This window comes from Zootoca vivipara, chromosome 16, assembly GCF_963506605.1.
Source record: "Zootoca vivipara chromosome 16, rZooViv1.1, whole genome shotgun sequence".
Taxonomy (NCBI): Eukaryota; Metazoa; Chordata; class Lepidosauria; order Squamata; family Lacertidae; genus Zootoca; species Zootoca vivipara.
This window is the reverse complement of record NC_083291.1, coordinates 3,600,639-3,617,720: the sequence shown is the minus strand read 5'-3', so window position 1 is coordinate 3,617,720 and position 17,082 is coordinate 3,600,639. Positions and strand designations below refer to the sequence as shown.

The 17,082-nt window shown below is 42.8% G+C and overlaps 1 protein-coding gene and 1 long non-coding RNA gene across 9 annotated transcripts in view; both read right to left on the bottom strand.

The window, feature by feature from the left end:
* BNC2 (basonuclin zinc finger protein 2) overlaps nt 1-17,082 on the bottom strand; it is a 394,027-nt gene that overhangs the window by 89,598 nt on the left and 287,347 nt on the right. The gene's annotated exons all lie outside the window — the stretch shown is intronic.
* On the bottom strand, nt 6,246-13,155 carry LOC132591237 (uncharacterized). The gene is made up of 2 exons (XR_009556851.1): nt 11,369-13,155; nt 6,246-8,281 (listed from the first exon to the last, which is right to left on the bottom strand). It is a non-coding gene; the product is annotated as an uncharacterized LOC132591237 (long non-coding RNA).

The window sequence follows — 17,082 nt, the reverse complement described above, 5'->3', positions numbered from 1 at the left end:
ATTCTTTAAAAGAAGATTAAGAGGTAGGAGATACAGTCATGGATTCCCAATGCTTTGCCTAGTCTAGAAGGAGGGGGGGGGACAAACAATAATTTATTCATAAATGTATATAATGAAGCTTCAACATTTTTCTAAACAGCATGCTTGGAAGGCTGCCATTTTGATTGGAGGGAAGGGTGTTTAATTCTTACCTACTAACCATTTTTTGTGTGCAGAATTGCCATGCAAGTATCTCTTCCCTCCTTCCCTTGCACATTTACCCGAGAGAGCGAGAGCGAGGGAGAGGGAGAGAAAGAAAGAAAGAAAGAAAGAAAGGAAGGAAGGAAGGAAGGAAGGAAGGAAGGAAGGAAGGAAGGAAGGAAGGAAGGAAGGAAGGAAGGAAGGAAGGAAGGAAGCAGACTGACTTTGCTGGAGCACCATAGAGAAAAATGGCAATACTGCGCAAAAATACAACCATCTGGGATAGTAATAAGCAACATTCCAAGTTTGCTCTTGCCGCCACCTTAAACTGAAATTGCCCTGATGTTGCTTTTCATTTCACAAAAAAAACTGAGTGGGGATTTACATGTGACGTTTAGTTTGCACTTCAGTTCTTTCAGATTCAGTCAAAAGAAGCAGGAGTTAAAAGCAGTTAGCAAAATGACTGTACGTATTAGGGCTTGCAGGTATTATTACAATGTAGGGCCATAGTACTTGCCACATCCAGTTACAAGCAAGGTATATTTACTCCCATGATGCTATTAGGGCAATTACATGATTCAGCAGTAAAAGTCTTTGCTAGTACAAAATTAAGCAAACTTATCTCAGAATCAGCATGGCATCGCAACGTGAACTGAAAACGACAAGCAGCTGTTGGGATGGTTAACATGAATGTTCACCCCACCCCCCCCAAATACTATTAAGACAATACTTTAATATTACGCGCTAAGTACCAAATAGACACAGAGGAATTACTTCACAACAATGCCAGGAATGGAAGGAATGATCCAACCCTGAGATCACTGACAAGTAGGGGCTTACACTAATCCTACATGTAGGCCTATCAAAGATGCTCTCTCCACTATAAATTAGAACAGGCAACAGACTGTGCACACCAGTCCTTGTCTCCCTACATCTGCCTTCACTGGGGTTAGGTGTCACATTGGCACTAAAGTTGAGAAAGAATCTACATTGGCTCCTGGTACTTCTCTGAGCATGATGCAAAGTGTTGGTGTTGGCCTTTAAAGACCTAAACGGCCTCAGCCCAGTATACCTGAAGGAGCGTCTCCACCCCCATCTGTTTCTAGTGTATCTGAAGAAGTGTGCATGCACACGAAAGCTCATACCAAAATATAAACTTAGTTGGTCTTTAAGGTGCTACTGAAGGAATTTTCTTATTCCACCCCCATTGTTCTGCCCGGACACTGAGATCCAGTGCCGAGGGCCTTCTGGCAGTATCCTCACTGTGAGAAGTGAAGCTACAGGGAACCAGGCAGAGGGCCTTCTCAGTGGTGGCACCAGCCCTGTGGAATGCCCTCCCATCAGATGTCAAGGAAATAAACAACTATACAACTTTTAGAAGACATCTGAAGGCATCCCTGTATAGGGAGGTTTTTAATCTTTAATGTTTTAGCATGTTTCTATATATACTGGAAGCCACCCAGAGTGGCTGGGGCAACTCAGTCAGATGGGTGCAGAATTGTTGTTGTTGTTTGTTGTTTAGTCGTGTCTGACTATTATTATTATTATTATTATTATTATTATTATTATTATTATATCTTATTATTAATGATTAATAATAATAATAATAATAATAATAATAATAATAATAATTAAGTGAACCTACCAAATTTGTGCTTTCCAAAACAATATGCAAATGGATACATGGAAATCCTTTTTAATTCACAAGTCTTCAATTCCCCCCCCCCATTAATTCCACACTTTTCTGAACTTTTCAATGAACTTCCTGGACCAATGTAGGGCAATTGTGTAAAGCACCATTTCTGTGCATCACTGTTTCATATCTGTTTATGTCTCTGTGTTGCACTGAGCTCCTTTGTCAACAAATTATCACGACACATCCTTTGCCTACAAACACTCAGGCATTTAGATCGGAGGATGGGTAACACAAGACTTCTGGTACAAACTGCAGGTGATGGTGCAATTGCACACTACTGTCAACGTGGTGCATCAGTGGAATACTGAACTAGGATTGGTGAGACACTGGTTCAAATCCTTACTTGGGAGCCCCTGGCCCAGGCATTGCATCTCAGCCGAAACTATCTCTCAGGGTTGTTGTACATTTAAGTGTGTGTTATGTAATAACACATAATGCATAATGTACAATAGCACAACAAGCAACAAAACTGCTACATGAGCCGGGGGGGGGGGGTTTCTTAGTAGCTGTGGCATAAGCCCTGGGATTTATGTTTGTACTTGCTGTTGGGATCACAAGTCTAGTCTTTTTCATTGTTGTTGTTGTCTTTATTTGTCTTTAAAACAAACAAACAAACCCAACAATGTTTATGGTTCCACATGCAGGGGTAGTGCTTTTTGCAAATCCACCAGCTACTCAGCTCCATAGATGAAATACTTCGGTCAGTTTTTTTAAATGACGGCCCGCAAGGTGGTTCAAGAAACAAAACCGCCATTTGCAAGGTTACCTAAACTTCTACGTTTTCCCCACTTTGCGTTTAGAAAAGTGACAGCAAAAAGACGTTCGCCTTTATTTTTTCATTCTTCTTCTTCTTCTTCTTCTTCTTCTTCTTCTTCTTCTTCTTCTTCTTCTTCTTCTTCTTCTTCTTCTTCTCTTACTGTACTACTCTTTTTTGCTGAGACGATCTATGACAATGTGTCTCATGAAAAAAGCTCCTGCCCAATAAAACAGCAAAACTAAAAATAAACCTTTGGGGCCAGAGGCATTTGTTCATTATATAAATCAAAGAAGCACACACAGAAATGGACACAAAGTGACTGGTAATGCCCGGTGAATTTCTAATGCTTGGCTAAAATGATTTGGGTGCATTGCATGCAGATGTCAGGTATTTTAATAAAGAGCTCCATTGTTCAGGGCCCCTCACTCCTCCATAGCTCCCAGCGCTCCTTTAGGAAGGGAGGAGGAAGGGAGGGGGCGGCGGGGGGGGGGGAGGAACGACACACAGCCATTCCAGCTGGGCTTGGAACCTTGTTTGAGTCAGGAAAACCACAGCTCATAAGCAAAGAGGAAGCATAATGTTCTACAAGGACAAAACATTAGCAAAAATGTCACTCAGCCCCAGTTCCACATGTTGGCTGCCACGGCCTCTTCCTCCAAGCATGCCCGATTGATATAAATTCCATCTGCTCAGCAGCCAAGTGACAGAGAAGAAATACCAGCATCTGGTCTCTATTGCTGTCGGGTTTTTTGTTCCATGTTAGACCTTAGCTAGAAACATATGAAGAGATGAAGGTCCTGGCAAGTGACTAAAAGGCTGCACTGGCACAAGAGAGGCTTTCTGATGCTTTTCACACTTCACTTTGGATTTTTACAGGGGAAAAGGCGGAGGAGACTTGATAAACTGCGCTTTAGGAGCCAACAGGCCTGGAGGTCATTTAGTCTTTGAAAGTGTGTGTGTGTGTGTTTAAAACTGAACAGCACCAACATTCCCCCCCTCTCTTTTTAGTGCAACAAAAGGTAACTAAGTCACACAAGAATGTGACTCTTCAGCTAACCTCCCCCCAGTCTCTTAAACATCCACTGGTTTGGATATGCTCCCGAAGCACTTTATATTCTCTTGAAGAGCAGCTGGAAAATGCCAAAAGACCAAACCAGACAAGCTCTCTGCTTAACCCTGCTATGTCTGGCAAGATGGTGCTTTTGCTGAGCTACAACAGGGAGAAACGTGGGAAGGGCCTGCGTGTAAATGCAGGGTGTTGTTGTTGTTGTTTGTTTGTTTTAAAAAAGAAATAACCGTTTTCAACTGTGGCTGCATGTGTATGCGGAACAATCTTCAACGTTGGCAATGTTGGTACACTGAAGTTCAGGCTTCCCCAACCCTCCCCAACCTTCCAGATGTTTTGGACTACAATTCCTGCCAGCGCCAGCTATCACAGCTATACTGTCTGGGGCTGGTGCGAGTTGCAGCCACAAACATCTGGAGGGCAACAGGCTGGGAAAGGTCGCCATGAGAAAGAGCAGCTGCATACGTTTAGAGTGAACCACCAGTAGGGAAACAGCCTGATCCTGTATGAGGTGTGCGAATAATATAATTGCCGAAAGACTGAAGGACACAAAATAAGGGTGACTGGTAGTGGCTGCTGGGACCATATAACACTGGTCTTGAAAGACCTACACTGGCTCCCAGTACATTTCCAAGCACAATTCAAAGTGTTGGTGCTGACTTTTAAAGACCTAAACGGCCTCGGCCTAGTAGACCTGAAGGAGCATCTCCACCCCCCTTGCTCAGCCCAGACACGGAGGTCCAGCTTTGAGGGGCTCCTGGTGGTTCCCTCATTGTGATAAGTGAGGTTACAGGTAACCAGGCAGAGGGCCTTCTCGGTAGTGGCACCCTCCCTTCAGATGTCAAGGAGATAAAGAACTACACAACTTTTAGAAGACATCTGAAGGCAGCCCTAATCTTGGATGGTTTTTTATATTTCTGCATGTGTTGGAAGCTACCCAGAGTGGTTGGGGCAACTCAGACAGGTGGACAGGGTATAAATAAAATAGTAGTAGTAGTAGTGGTAGAATTCTGTTATATTTCCTCCAAAGCCAAGAATTAGATTTATATTTCTTAAAAAATGTAAGCAAATGTGACATATTTTTCTGTATGCTCTCCTCATGCTACTGAGCTGGTGGGACCCCCGTTGCATTAGAGTGTCATCTCATTTGGGAGGAAGGGGCACAAGCTGACAAGGCGAAGTGAAGCGAGTGAACAGCAATCAAAATGACATTATAATATACACATACACACAAGCTGAAGAGAAATAACCAAGAAAAGGCGGCAAGTGAGAACTGCTCCAGAGGACACATAAATTTATAATAAAGCCTTACAACGCTTAATTATTAATTAGAAAAGGAAGCTTTTATTTAACAAACAGGAAAATGTCACCGTCATCCATGTTCAGGCACAGAGATAATGGCATGGACTGACTTAATGATTTCCAGAAATGTCCAGTACATGTGCTTTCAAAACAAAATGACTTCTCCTGTACAGTACAGACAGCATAAAGACTATATGCCACCAAAGCAGGGAATGGCAAGAGCCAGTTCAACCCAATGTTTTTCCTCCTAAAAAAGGGGATACATTATGCCAGAAACTGTACATGAAGTTCTCAAGGAGGGGAAAGTCCTCTTCTTCTTTTGCTTATAGATCTTTCCTTCCTAACCCCTAACATGCCTTTAGTTTCACCTGTGTAGACATCTGCAGGCTATCCTCTCTCTCTCTCTCTCTCTCTCTCTCTCTCTCTCTCTCTCTCTCTCTCTCTCTCTCTCTCTCTCTCTCTAGCTGTACCCTTCATGTAAGAACCTTATCTCCAACATAGTGAACTGCTGATTGGTAAACACCAGTGTAACTTGTCAGAAACAAGTAGTTGCTGAATTGAGCCCTGTGATTTGCAGAGTTGCAAGAGACTTGATGGTGTTAACTCACCTATGGGCCTCAAGCGATGTACTCCATTTTAAGAAGAGGTGGTTGACAGGAACATTATTCCCATTAGTGTGCTCCTAAACGAGAGGAATTCTTGCTCTGCAGTGCTTATGCTTGGAGCCTGAATTAAAATCTTTTTGTAACAACATTGCTTATTCCAATTGAACATGCCATCAATTCCCAAGTAGCCCTTCTCCTCAGTCAAGTAATATGGCTGACAACTTGACCTTTCCCCAACTATATATAGTTTATAACATGGCTATCACTGTTTTGTTTAGAAAACATATTGCAAGGTGCTCTGTAACATACAAGGTCTCCAACCACCTTCACATTCTCATTCCCTGTGTTCTGCTATATTTTGTTGGAAGCCGCCCAGAGTGGCTGGGACAACCCAGTCAGATGGGTAGGATACAAATAAATTATGGCTATAATTATCACCAGCAATATTTTTTTTGGGAAAATGAGGTGCCTGAACTCACAAGGGATGCCTCCCTTGTTCTCTTAGAATGGTAATGGCGCCCACATGAGAAGTGCCGGAACTGAGTTCCAGCTAAATAAAAGCCCTGGTTATTACCATTCCTCAATCATAATTAACCACTCAAGGCTGATACCATTGCTATGCTTTTACTGCAATTTAAAAAAAAGTTATTAAGGGTTCAATCCTATTCATCCCTACCTCAGGGTGGATCACTTCCTACATGGGAACAGAGTGGAACTTAAATGCACAGGACCCAGAATGGCATTTATGGTAGAAAAGCATTAGACAAACGTTCTCCTTCTTCCTCAAAGGAGAGAAACTAACCTACTAAATGAACATATAGGGTCTTTGTACACACACACACACACACACACACACACACACACACACTTAATGCATATGGTGCTTTAAAGATTGTTTTCAGACAAACAACAAATTGACTTAGTCAATGGCAGTCATTCAAACAGAAAGCTTTTGTGCTTCAGTTTCTCTCCATGGGTTAACTTAAAAGATAACTGCCTTGAATGAACACCTGGGCAAGAAATGCACCTGCTATTCACGTATCACACCTATGTTACCTCTTCAAATCACTGTCTGTAGAACCCTTATCACAATTCGTGAACCCTGCAATACACTCCTAATGATGGCTGGCTTTCACCCCCCAAAAAAAACGCTAAGGTCAGGTGATGGTACTAAATGCCACGATCAAAGCTCTTTAGAAGGTGAGGCAAATTTTCTTTTTTCCTCCCACCCGGCAATCAGCAGAGCATCACAATCAATGTGGTGTATCATATAGTATTACGCAAACTTAATTATGCTATATTATGGGCAGTACAAACCACTGGGGCAACATCACTGAGATCAATATAGCTAACGCCAGAAAGAACTCTATGAAGCTTATTGCTCGCACCGGTGGTCAATACAGCCTTTCTTAAAAGGCAAGGAGGAACTTTTGCGAAGATTTGAGTTTCCCACATGCATGGGAATAAGGGTGGGATGATCCCGGGGCCTAGCTGTGTGAGATGCATCAATGCAATTTCCCGCAAGTCAGAAACTTGAAACAATACAGCTGCCGCGATGAGTGAATAGCTGATGGAGCTTGTGTGAGTTTCAGTGGCAAGCCAGGGCATTGCTCTAGTGTGAATGACAAGTGATGGACCGAATCGCAGGGGAGCTACCAATGAGTTATTAATGGTGACAGGTACACTACCTGGGAGACAGGTTGAGAGGGGGGAAAGATTATTTATAAGCGAATAGTTAACAGCTGTACCTACTGCTAAGCATTACATGGATGCCACAAACTGTAGAATTCAAATCGCGGGTTATTCAAGCACGAACAACTGCCTGTCACCAAACTTGCAGCGCATCGCTACAAATTAAGGTGGGAGAGATGAGACAGGGGCTGGAGCGATGCCTCGAACGGGAAGGCAATGTCATCATGGAAGCCGAGATAAGAACCGAAAAGAGCCGAGATAACTACGAGGTGAATTACGGTTCTTAATAACAACAATGAATTGGCTTGAACAGCTTTTTAATTTTTTCCTGGGGGCTTTTCATAGGAGAGCAGATGCTGAATGGATCCAGCGCTGACAAAAATAAATGAGGAGAAAATCGCAGTAAAGGAAAGCGGGGGGTGGGGTGGGGAAGAGGGGGCGGGTGACATGTTCGGAGAAGTTTTCTTCTTAATGAAAGAAATAATAAACTTCTGTGGTGAAGATAATCTCTTAACAGACTTCGCCAACGGTGTGATAGCTGATTTGTCAAATCTGTAAGGAAGAGTACCAGGCTGAGAAGAAGCTGAGGAAAGAATTTCTACCTATTGTGCATTTGAGATGAAGCTAGCCCACATGCAGTATGAATTTTACAAATATTGGCTGCGTCAATGACTGTGTTTTCGCACTGCAATAAACTGCAGTAATGCAAATGTGATCCTGGCGCAGCATAAGAACAAATTCTGAAAGTTTTCCACAAAGGACATGCTGCCCCTATTCAAATCACATAGCACCTCCTTCCTTCTTTCCTCTAAGCTGAAAAGCTAAAGTACAAATCACAATATAATATTGTTCTCTCTCTGGTGTCTTCCTCAGCATTAAGATTGAAATTCTGAACTCCTGTGGTTTTTCTTCTTCTCATAGAATTCTGTGCCTTAATGTCGCTATAATAAATAATATCTCCATGAGTAACCCTTAAACATAAACTTAGTTGGTCTTTAAGGTGCTACTGAAGGAATTTTTTTATTTTACTTCGATCCAGACCAACACGGCTACCTACCTGTAACCAGAACTATGGAAGGCACCACATTGAGCCGCATGAAATGGAAGCCCATCAACCTCACCAAGAAACTTGCCCAGGTACAAACTGACATCCTCTTTCTATCTAAATGCAAAAACCTGGACATTGTACCTAAGGGTCTTAGAATTAAGAACCCTCTTCGATCAACTTATCCCACAGAATATGCCAGAAAACTATGCCACACTTTATCTAAGAAACTGCTGAAACATCTTATCGGCGTTCTGTATTCCAAACAGAAGTTAATAAAGGAGGAACTCTCTGCACTGGAGAACTCCATCAGGAATCACCCGGCCTGGCAGAAGTTCCACAAGGAAAAACAAACCATTTACCACTCTCAACTGGAGTTACTGAAGAACCAGAAAAATAAAAAACTCTGCAACCTTTCCAACCTACAGGCCACCAATCAAAACAAGATCAACAACATTGTCAATCTTTCACAGCAAACACTCAGCCCAGCTGAGGAATCCGTCCTTTCACGGGGACTATCATTCTGCCCTGCCAAATCCCAACACATGATTCAGTTCTGCGGGGACCTGGAAGCATTTTTCCGCCGTTTACGCCTGAAGGAGTATTTTCATCACACACAAGAACAAGACAAAGTAGAACTAACTACATCCCCACAACACAACACCTCTCAACTTACTGGGGAACAACCATCACCCTCCAAACGCATCAATGAACAGAACATTGACCACCAACTACCACCGAAAAGAAGTTACACAAAAAGGGACTCCACATGGACCCCTCCTGATGGACGCAATACCACACTAGATCTGTACATCGAATGCTTCCGCCACAGAATCCAAACAGATGTGACCAGAAAACACCATCGCTTACAACAAAATCTAAACCATGCTGAAAGGAGAGCCATAGAAAATCTCAGGAACAACCCAGACATTATAATTAAAGAGGCAGACAAGGGTGGAGCTGTCGTCATCATGAACAAAACTGATTACATCCAAGAGGCCCACAGACAACTTTCCAATACTGCCTTTTACATGAAATTGGACTCAGACCCCACACAAGCATACAAAAAAGAACTGAACAAGATTATTAAGGAGCTACCCCTACACATCCAAGAACAGATCCTCACAAACACACCAGCGGAACCTCGGCCAGGAACTTTCTATCTTCTACCCAAAATACACAAACCAGGAAACCCAGGACGCCCCATCATCTCAGGTATTGGCACCATTACAGTGGGTGTTTCCGGCTATATGGACTCTGTTCTGAAACCATATGCTATCAGTGCTCCCAGCTACGTACGTGACACCACAGATTTTCTGAAGAAAATACAATATTTGAACAATCTTCCTAACAATACTATACTAGCCACTATGGATGTGGAATCTCTATATACCAACATCCCACACAATGATGGTTTACAAGCCATAAGGAACACCATTTCAGATAAAACCACAGCGGACTTTGCTACCAAACTCTGCCACTTTGTCCTTACCCACAACCACTTCAAATTTGGTGATGACCTGTTCCTCCAGATCAGCGGCACAGCCATGGGCACCCGCATGGCCCCACAGTATGCCAACATCTTCATGGCAGATTTAGAACAACGTTTCCTTAACTCCTACCCACTCAAACCTCTCCTGTACCTGCGATACATTGACGATATTTTTATTATCTGGACACATGGACAACAGACCCTGGAAACCTTCCACCAGACATTCAATGACTTTCACCCCACCATCAACCTAACAATGAACCAATCTATGCAAGAAATACATTTTTTGGACACTACTATAAAAATACAGGATGGACGTATAGACACCACCTTATACAGAAAACCAACTGACCGACAAACATATCTACATGCTTCTAGCTACCATCCCAAACATACCAAACAATCCATCGTATACAGCCAGGCCTTACGTTACAACCGCATCTGTTCCAACTCTACAGACAGAGAATCTCACCTAAGAGATCTACAGCAAACCTTTTTAGAACTAAAATATCCACCTGATGAAGTTAAACAACAGATCAACAGAGCCAGACAGATACCTAGAGAGAACCTGCTGCAAGACAGACCCAAAAAAGAAAATAACAGAACACCACTAGTCATCACATACAGCTCCCAAGCTAAAACAGTACAACGCATCATCAGAGATCTACAGCCTCTCCTGGACAATGACCGCTCCCTTTCTCAAGCTCTGGGAGGAAGACCTTTCATTGCCTACAGACAGCCACCCAATCTTAAACAACTCCTCACCCACAATAATACAACCACCAGACTTAACATGGACACTGGTACCAGAGCCTGCAATAAACCCAGATGCCAACTTTGCTGCCACATACACCCAGACAACACCATTACTGGCCCCAACAACATCCAACATACCATCTCAGGACTATTTAATTGCTCATCCTCTAACATTGTGTATGCCATCAAATGCCAACAGTGCCCTTCAGCTCTCTATATTGGACAAACAGGCCAAACCCTACGCCAAAGGATAAATGGACATAAATCTGACATCAGGAACCAGAAGACAGAAAAACCAGTAGGAGAACACTTCAATCTCCCAGGACATTCTATACAAGATCTCAAAGTAGCTGTCTTACTACAAAAGAATTTCAGAAATAGACTGGAAAGAGAAGTTGCTGAATTGCAATTTATCACCAAGCTCAAAACCATGGAGGGACCTGGTTTGAACAGAGATATCGGGTTCTTATCTCATTATACATGATAAGCGATCTTCAGCCATCTCAACCCTTGCTTTTTCATGCAAAACCATTTGCAGTCGTTTGCGGTCATCAACAGCTATCAGTCAGTCAATCACCCATTTCCACCACCCTTCTGAGTGATCCCCCCTCCCCATCCCCACCCCTCCCCACCCCTTCTCTACATAAGTGCCTGGAAACTTCCATTTCACTGTATCTGAAGAAGTGTGCATGCACACGAAAGCTCATACCAAAATAAAAACTTAGTTGGTCTTTAAGGTGCTACTGAAGGAATTTTTTTATTTTCCTTAAACATAACTGCAGGTTTCCTTTAAAGTAAAGCAGGAGCGAGGAATTTAAAAACAAACCAGCCTTATGCAGCCTGCTTTTCCATAAGGGTCAATCTTTCTTTCGGCCCCATCTAAACTGGATATTTACCTGGCAGCTTAGCTTTTGGCATGAGCCAGCCAAAGTTGCACATTTTTAGGTCTTGGGCAGTGCTTAAGCATTTGCTTGGATGTTCCAAAAGTGGAGTACGGGTGGGTAGCCTAATGTGCTTTTTGCTGTGGGAGGGATATTGCTGAAGTGCCTTCAACAGACTTCTCATAATCAAAGAGTGATGCCCTCCCACCGCAATTACACTCCATGCTGCTGGGTGCAATACGTCTCCTTGGATTGGTGCCTTCCAGCACCCGCCACAGGATCCTAACAGGCCAAGTCTTGCCTCTCCTAATCTGGCACACTTTGCCTCTCATTTACTGGACTTGGATGTTCTTCTGACCATCACCCTATGCAACCTATGTCCACCCAATGCCAGCCTGGAAGCCTCAATCTAAGCTAGGACCGGGAATGTTCTGTAATTGATGGTATTTATTGCATTTATATCCCACCTTTCTTCCAACGAGTTCATGCTTCTCTTCCTCCCTGTTCTATCCTCAGAACAACCCTGTGTATAAGGTTAGGCAGGGAGGCTGTGACTGGCCCAAGGTCACCCAGTAAGTTTCAGAGCTGAGTAGGGATTTGCCCCATTCAAACTGCTGCATTTCACAGGGGAGAATACATAGAAGCAGGAGCCCAACTTTCATGTATTTAGTTGAGACGAACATGCCTTCCATAACTTTATTTGCCTTTGTTTTCTCATGGGTGGTGTGACCCTCATATGGGTCACAGTCTCTGCAGAACTCTGACAATGCCCGAACCCGTTTCCCTTTCAACTCTACATCTGCTCCAGTTTTGGTATTCGCTGTTCTCACATGGAAGCTCCCTCTAGATCAGCTGTTGAATTTATTAAATGCACCCCTCTTGTTTTAAAATTGGGTTTCCCTACCCACAATGCTGTGTAGAGGGAAATGGCAGCTCTGTTAATAAAAGCATTCCTCCATGTTAGAATGAGACTTTATTTGCAGCTGCATTCTAACCTATCAACAGTGACTTAAAAGACATTACACACAAAATGTAAGGATAAGGAAGGTACTTTTTACCATATGTGGTGGCCCTGTAAAAAAGTAAAAGACTTCTGGGAAATGATATACAATGAATTAAAAAAAATGTTTAAGATAACTTTTGTCAAAAAAAACCAGAAGCCTTTTTACTTGGGTTAACAGGGGATGAAATACCAGGGGACTTAAAAGGACTATTTATGTATGCGACAACAGCCACGAGAATTTTGCTTGCCCAGAAGTGGAAAGAAGAAAAAGTATCAACAAAAGAAAAATTGATAACTAAGACTATGCCAACAGGGCAGTCTTGAGCAGGTTGCACGCCCTGGCGCTGAGGGGCGGAGATTGCTCTGGCGCCCCCACCCTCACAGGGCGCAGCATGGCTTCCACGCGGCTTTGCCGCGCAGCACCCTGCCTACCGACCCAGCGCCCTGGCGCCCCACACCACCGGGACTCTACCTAGAGCCAGCCCTGTATGCCGAAATGGCAAAGATGACCGTGAAGATCAGAGATCAGGATGAGAAAAAGTTTGAACGGGAATGAAAGAAATTTATAGACTATTTAAAAGACCACTGTGAATATATTAAAACATTAGCAGGTTTGATGTCCCTGTTTAGGGAAGCTTTTAATGTTTAACAGATGGGCAGGGTATAAATATATTATTATTATTATTATTATTATTATTATTAAACATTTATGAAAGTATATAATTGGAAATTAGGATAAAGAGGGAAGAGGGAAAACAAAGAGTTTGGAGAAATAAAATAAGATGCAAGAAATCAGGGGGGAGAAAATTGGAATCCAGGGAAGGGAGGGAGGGAATTCTATATTGTATCTTTGGAAAAGTACTGAATTTATAAAATATTGTGATTATAAAATTTGAAAATAAAATATTTAAAAATTAAAAATAAAATAAAAGACATCACACACACAAGCACACACTAGCCCTCACTTTGTATATGTATGAGCTAAGTTTGCCTACCATTGGGCATTCAGCAGAAGTGGCTACAAATCCCAGGAAGGAAGGAAGGAAGGAAGGAAGGAAGGAAGGAAGGAAGGAAGGAAGGAAGGAAGGAAGGAAGGAAGGAAGGAAATACAGTTTTCTGAAAAATTTGCAGGCTTTTGTATGTGTACAGAAGGGGGTGGGGGAGAAAAACAAAACAGAAATTCACTTAACCCCATTCACATGTCTAGCCGGCAGATTGTTTAACTGTGATTTACTTCTTTAATGTATAAACTTCATCACAGACCCATCAGAATGTTTCCATTCAGCAAGCGCAAACAAACAAACAGAAGAGAAGCCACAAAATAATTATAAAACATATGGCGTGCACCACGGCTGTGTTTATTTTATGACAGTTAACTTTATTTAGAGTGTAATCTGGGAAGAATTAATTCTCAAAGGACTTTACACAAAATATGGCCAGTTCCACCCCCCCACCCCACCTCACCCTCAAACCGCACACACCAGAGTTATGTTGTCAACCCGAGTAAATAAACTGTCCTAAGTGGAAATCTCTTGTTTTCTACAAACAAAATGCAATGCCTTGTTTTTTGTGTAATGGGTTCATTATGAATTCTTGAGTGACAAAAACTATACATTGCCAGCAGCAATAAAAGCCAGGATACTAGGAAGGACGGCTGGTTTTTATACCATGCCAAAGTTTGGTGGAAACATAACATTTTAAAAGGCTTCCTCTGCCTGAATTTGCTTCTCAAGATGGTCTTGTGTTCACATTAGCCATGTATCTCTACAGCTTGAGAAAAGCTTTGTGCAAATATACTCTCTTTTTTGTTTTTCAAAGTTGTTATTATAGTAACGTATTTCCAGAGACATTTGGAAGAGAGCAGTAACTCATTTTAGAAGCTAGTTACTAACTTGGCTCAAAGTTTTAGGCAGAAGTATTAAATATTATAATATTATGCAGGATAGCACCCAAATAACATCGCTTCTCAGGGAAGTTTTCGGGAACCAGGAAGGAAGAGCTTCTTGCCTCAAGTTATGCTTCATAGCAGACCTGGCCTACTCTTGGCCCCTGTCCATACCTTCCCTTCCACACATGAGACACAAATGTAAGGCTTAGGTCTAATTGATGCTGGGTTAGCTCAGTTGGTAGAGCATACCACAGGTTCAATCCCCACCTTGGGCAAAAAAATCCTGCATTGCAAGGGATTGGACTAGAAGACTCGTGTGGTCCCTTCCAACTCTACATTTCTATAATTTTACAGATTTAATTGCTTCTACTGCACTGCTGATGTCTGAGTTACAGTGCCATGGAAGCGCAGGGAGTGCTGGTCTTGCTTTGGTTCTCAGAGTGCAGCTTGCTCAGCTTTCATCACTTGAAATGCAGAATTCATCACCAGCAACAGATTGCATGGAGGGGTGAAGTTGCTTAAGTGACCTCCTGGCCAGGTAAGCCTGCCTGATTACCCGGAGGAGGTGTGGCAAGGCCGCAGGGTGCAGTGCAAACACTCCAGCAGAGCTAATGTGGCATTCCTGCATGTGTGTTTGCACTGCACTACCCTACCTGGCTCCTTATCTCTGGGAGGAAAGGTAAGTGCCTTCATTCCACCATAGTGTCTGCTACTGTTCATCACTAGTGTTTGGGTGTTCAGAAGTGGGGTGAAATGTGCCTTCGTCACGGAATAGATTTTTTTCTCAGTTCTGTCAGGGTTTCTGGTTTGGTACTATGAGCTTCAATGGGAAAGCTGCACTGCTCCATCACAGGAATGTCATTAGTTGTGTATAGTTTCTCTAATAATAATAATAATAATAATAATAATATATTACTTATACTCCGTCCACCTGGCCGGGCCTCCCCAGACACTCTGAGCAGCTTCCAACATAATATTAAAAACACAATAAAACATCAAACACTAAAAACTTCCTTAAACAGGGCTGCTTTCAGATGTCTTCTAAAAATCAGATAGTTGTTTATTTCCCTGACATCTGCTGGGAGGGCGTTCCACAGGACGGGCACCACTACTGAGAAGGCCGTCTGCCTGGTTCCCTGTAACTTCGCTTCTTGCAATGAGGGAACTGCCAGAAGGCCCTCGGTGCTGGACCTCAGTGTCTGGGCAGAATGATGGGGAGGGGGTGGAAACGCTCCTTCAGGTATACCGGGCTGAGGCCGTTTAGGGCTTTAAAGGTCAGCACCAACACTTTCTCTAGAGATATAACAGATCACCTCCCCCAAAATGTGGTAGTGGTGGGGTTTTATGAACATTTCTGTCAGTCAAAAGTAGTGCTACATTTGGCTTAGTGTGTCTAAACTGGGACACGTGGTTAAGCTCTCTCATCTCTAACCACAACCTATTTTCAACTTTTAAAATCCACTAATGTACCTCAAGGATTACCTTCACCCTTGGACATTAAGACAATCCTCAGCAGCTTCCCTACAAGTCCTCCCTTCACCAGGTAGCTGGTGTGGAATGCTCTCCCCCAGGGAGGCTCACCTGGTGCTGAGATTGATGTATTTTAAGAGCTTCTGATTTGCCCAGAGGCCTTCTAGACAGAGGTGATGAGTTGTGCCAACATTGAGGGGGCCCATGGCATACCCATGACATCACATGTGCTCGGGCATCATGAGTGTGTGACATCATGCCTGTCACACAAATGCAGAGGAGGCCAACCATCAGGAAGTCCTTTGCCAACACGCCTTCCCGATCATCAAAGTGACGCACTTTGCTCTGGTGGGCCCCTTTAAGATTGTTGGGAAGTCCAATATTGAGGGGGGCTCGGCCTGCTTGTTTTAGTATTGGATTGTATTTTAATCTATCTGGCACTAGCTCACTGCGGCTGTTATGTTTGCTTTGTTATTTTTATTGCTGCTTTATTGTGTTTTTAAATTATTGTTAGCCACTCCTGAGAGCCCCGGGGCTACAGAGCAGGATATAAAATGCTTAAAATAAAGGTAATGGTTTGTTTTATGAGTGCTTGTCGTGGTTAGTTTCTATACCTTGTAATAACTGGAGTTACAGGTGCCCTTGAGGTAACAAAAACAAGGGAAGGGAAGCACCAATTCCCACATCCTTCCCCAACACGTTTCCCCCGTCTCAAGTCTTGGTAGCTTTTCACTGGTCATGATGGAAGATTATCATCTTTCAGTTGTAAATGAATCATTTGTCCATTCTACCTGGGACGTGGATCTTTTTGTTCAGCCAAAACGATCTATTTCCAATCTGCATATGTTCAAATAAATACACGCCACTGAAACATGTCTACCCCTCTCTCCCAAACATATGGCAGTCCTTGGCAAAATACCTAAGTAGTTTCTCAGAGGTTGTATGATGTGGCCATAATTGCTGCACCATTAGCCTGCACTTTTGCCGCCTTAATATTCCACTTGCATAAAACATATTTCTTGCTGGGCAGGCTAAATTGTCCTTAGGGTGGTATTCAGTGCTAGTCCTACTCAGAGTAGACACACTGGAAGCTAACAGAGTTTATTATTAGAGTTAAGTTAGGTTTATTAATTTCAGTGAGTCTGCTATGAGTAGGTCTTAGCTGGATACAACATGACAACACATTTCCCGCTGAGACAACATTAAGATTCTACTGCTCACACAATTTCCCCCTGCCATAAAAATGGCT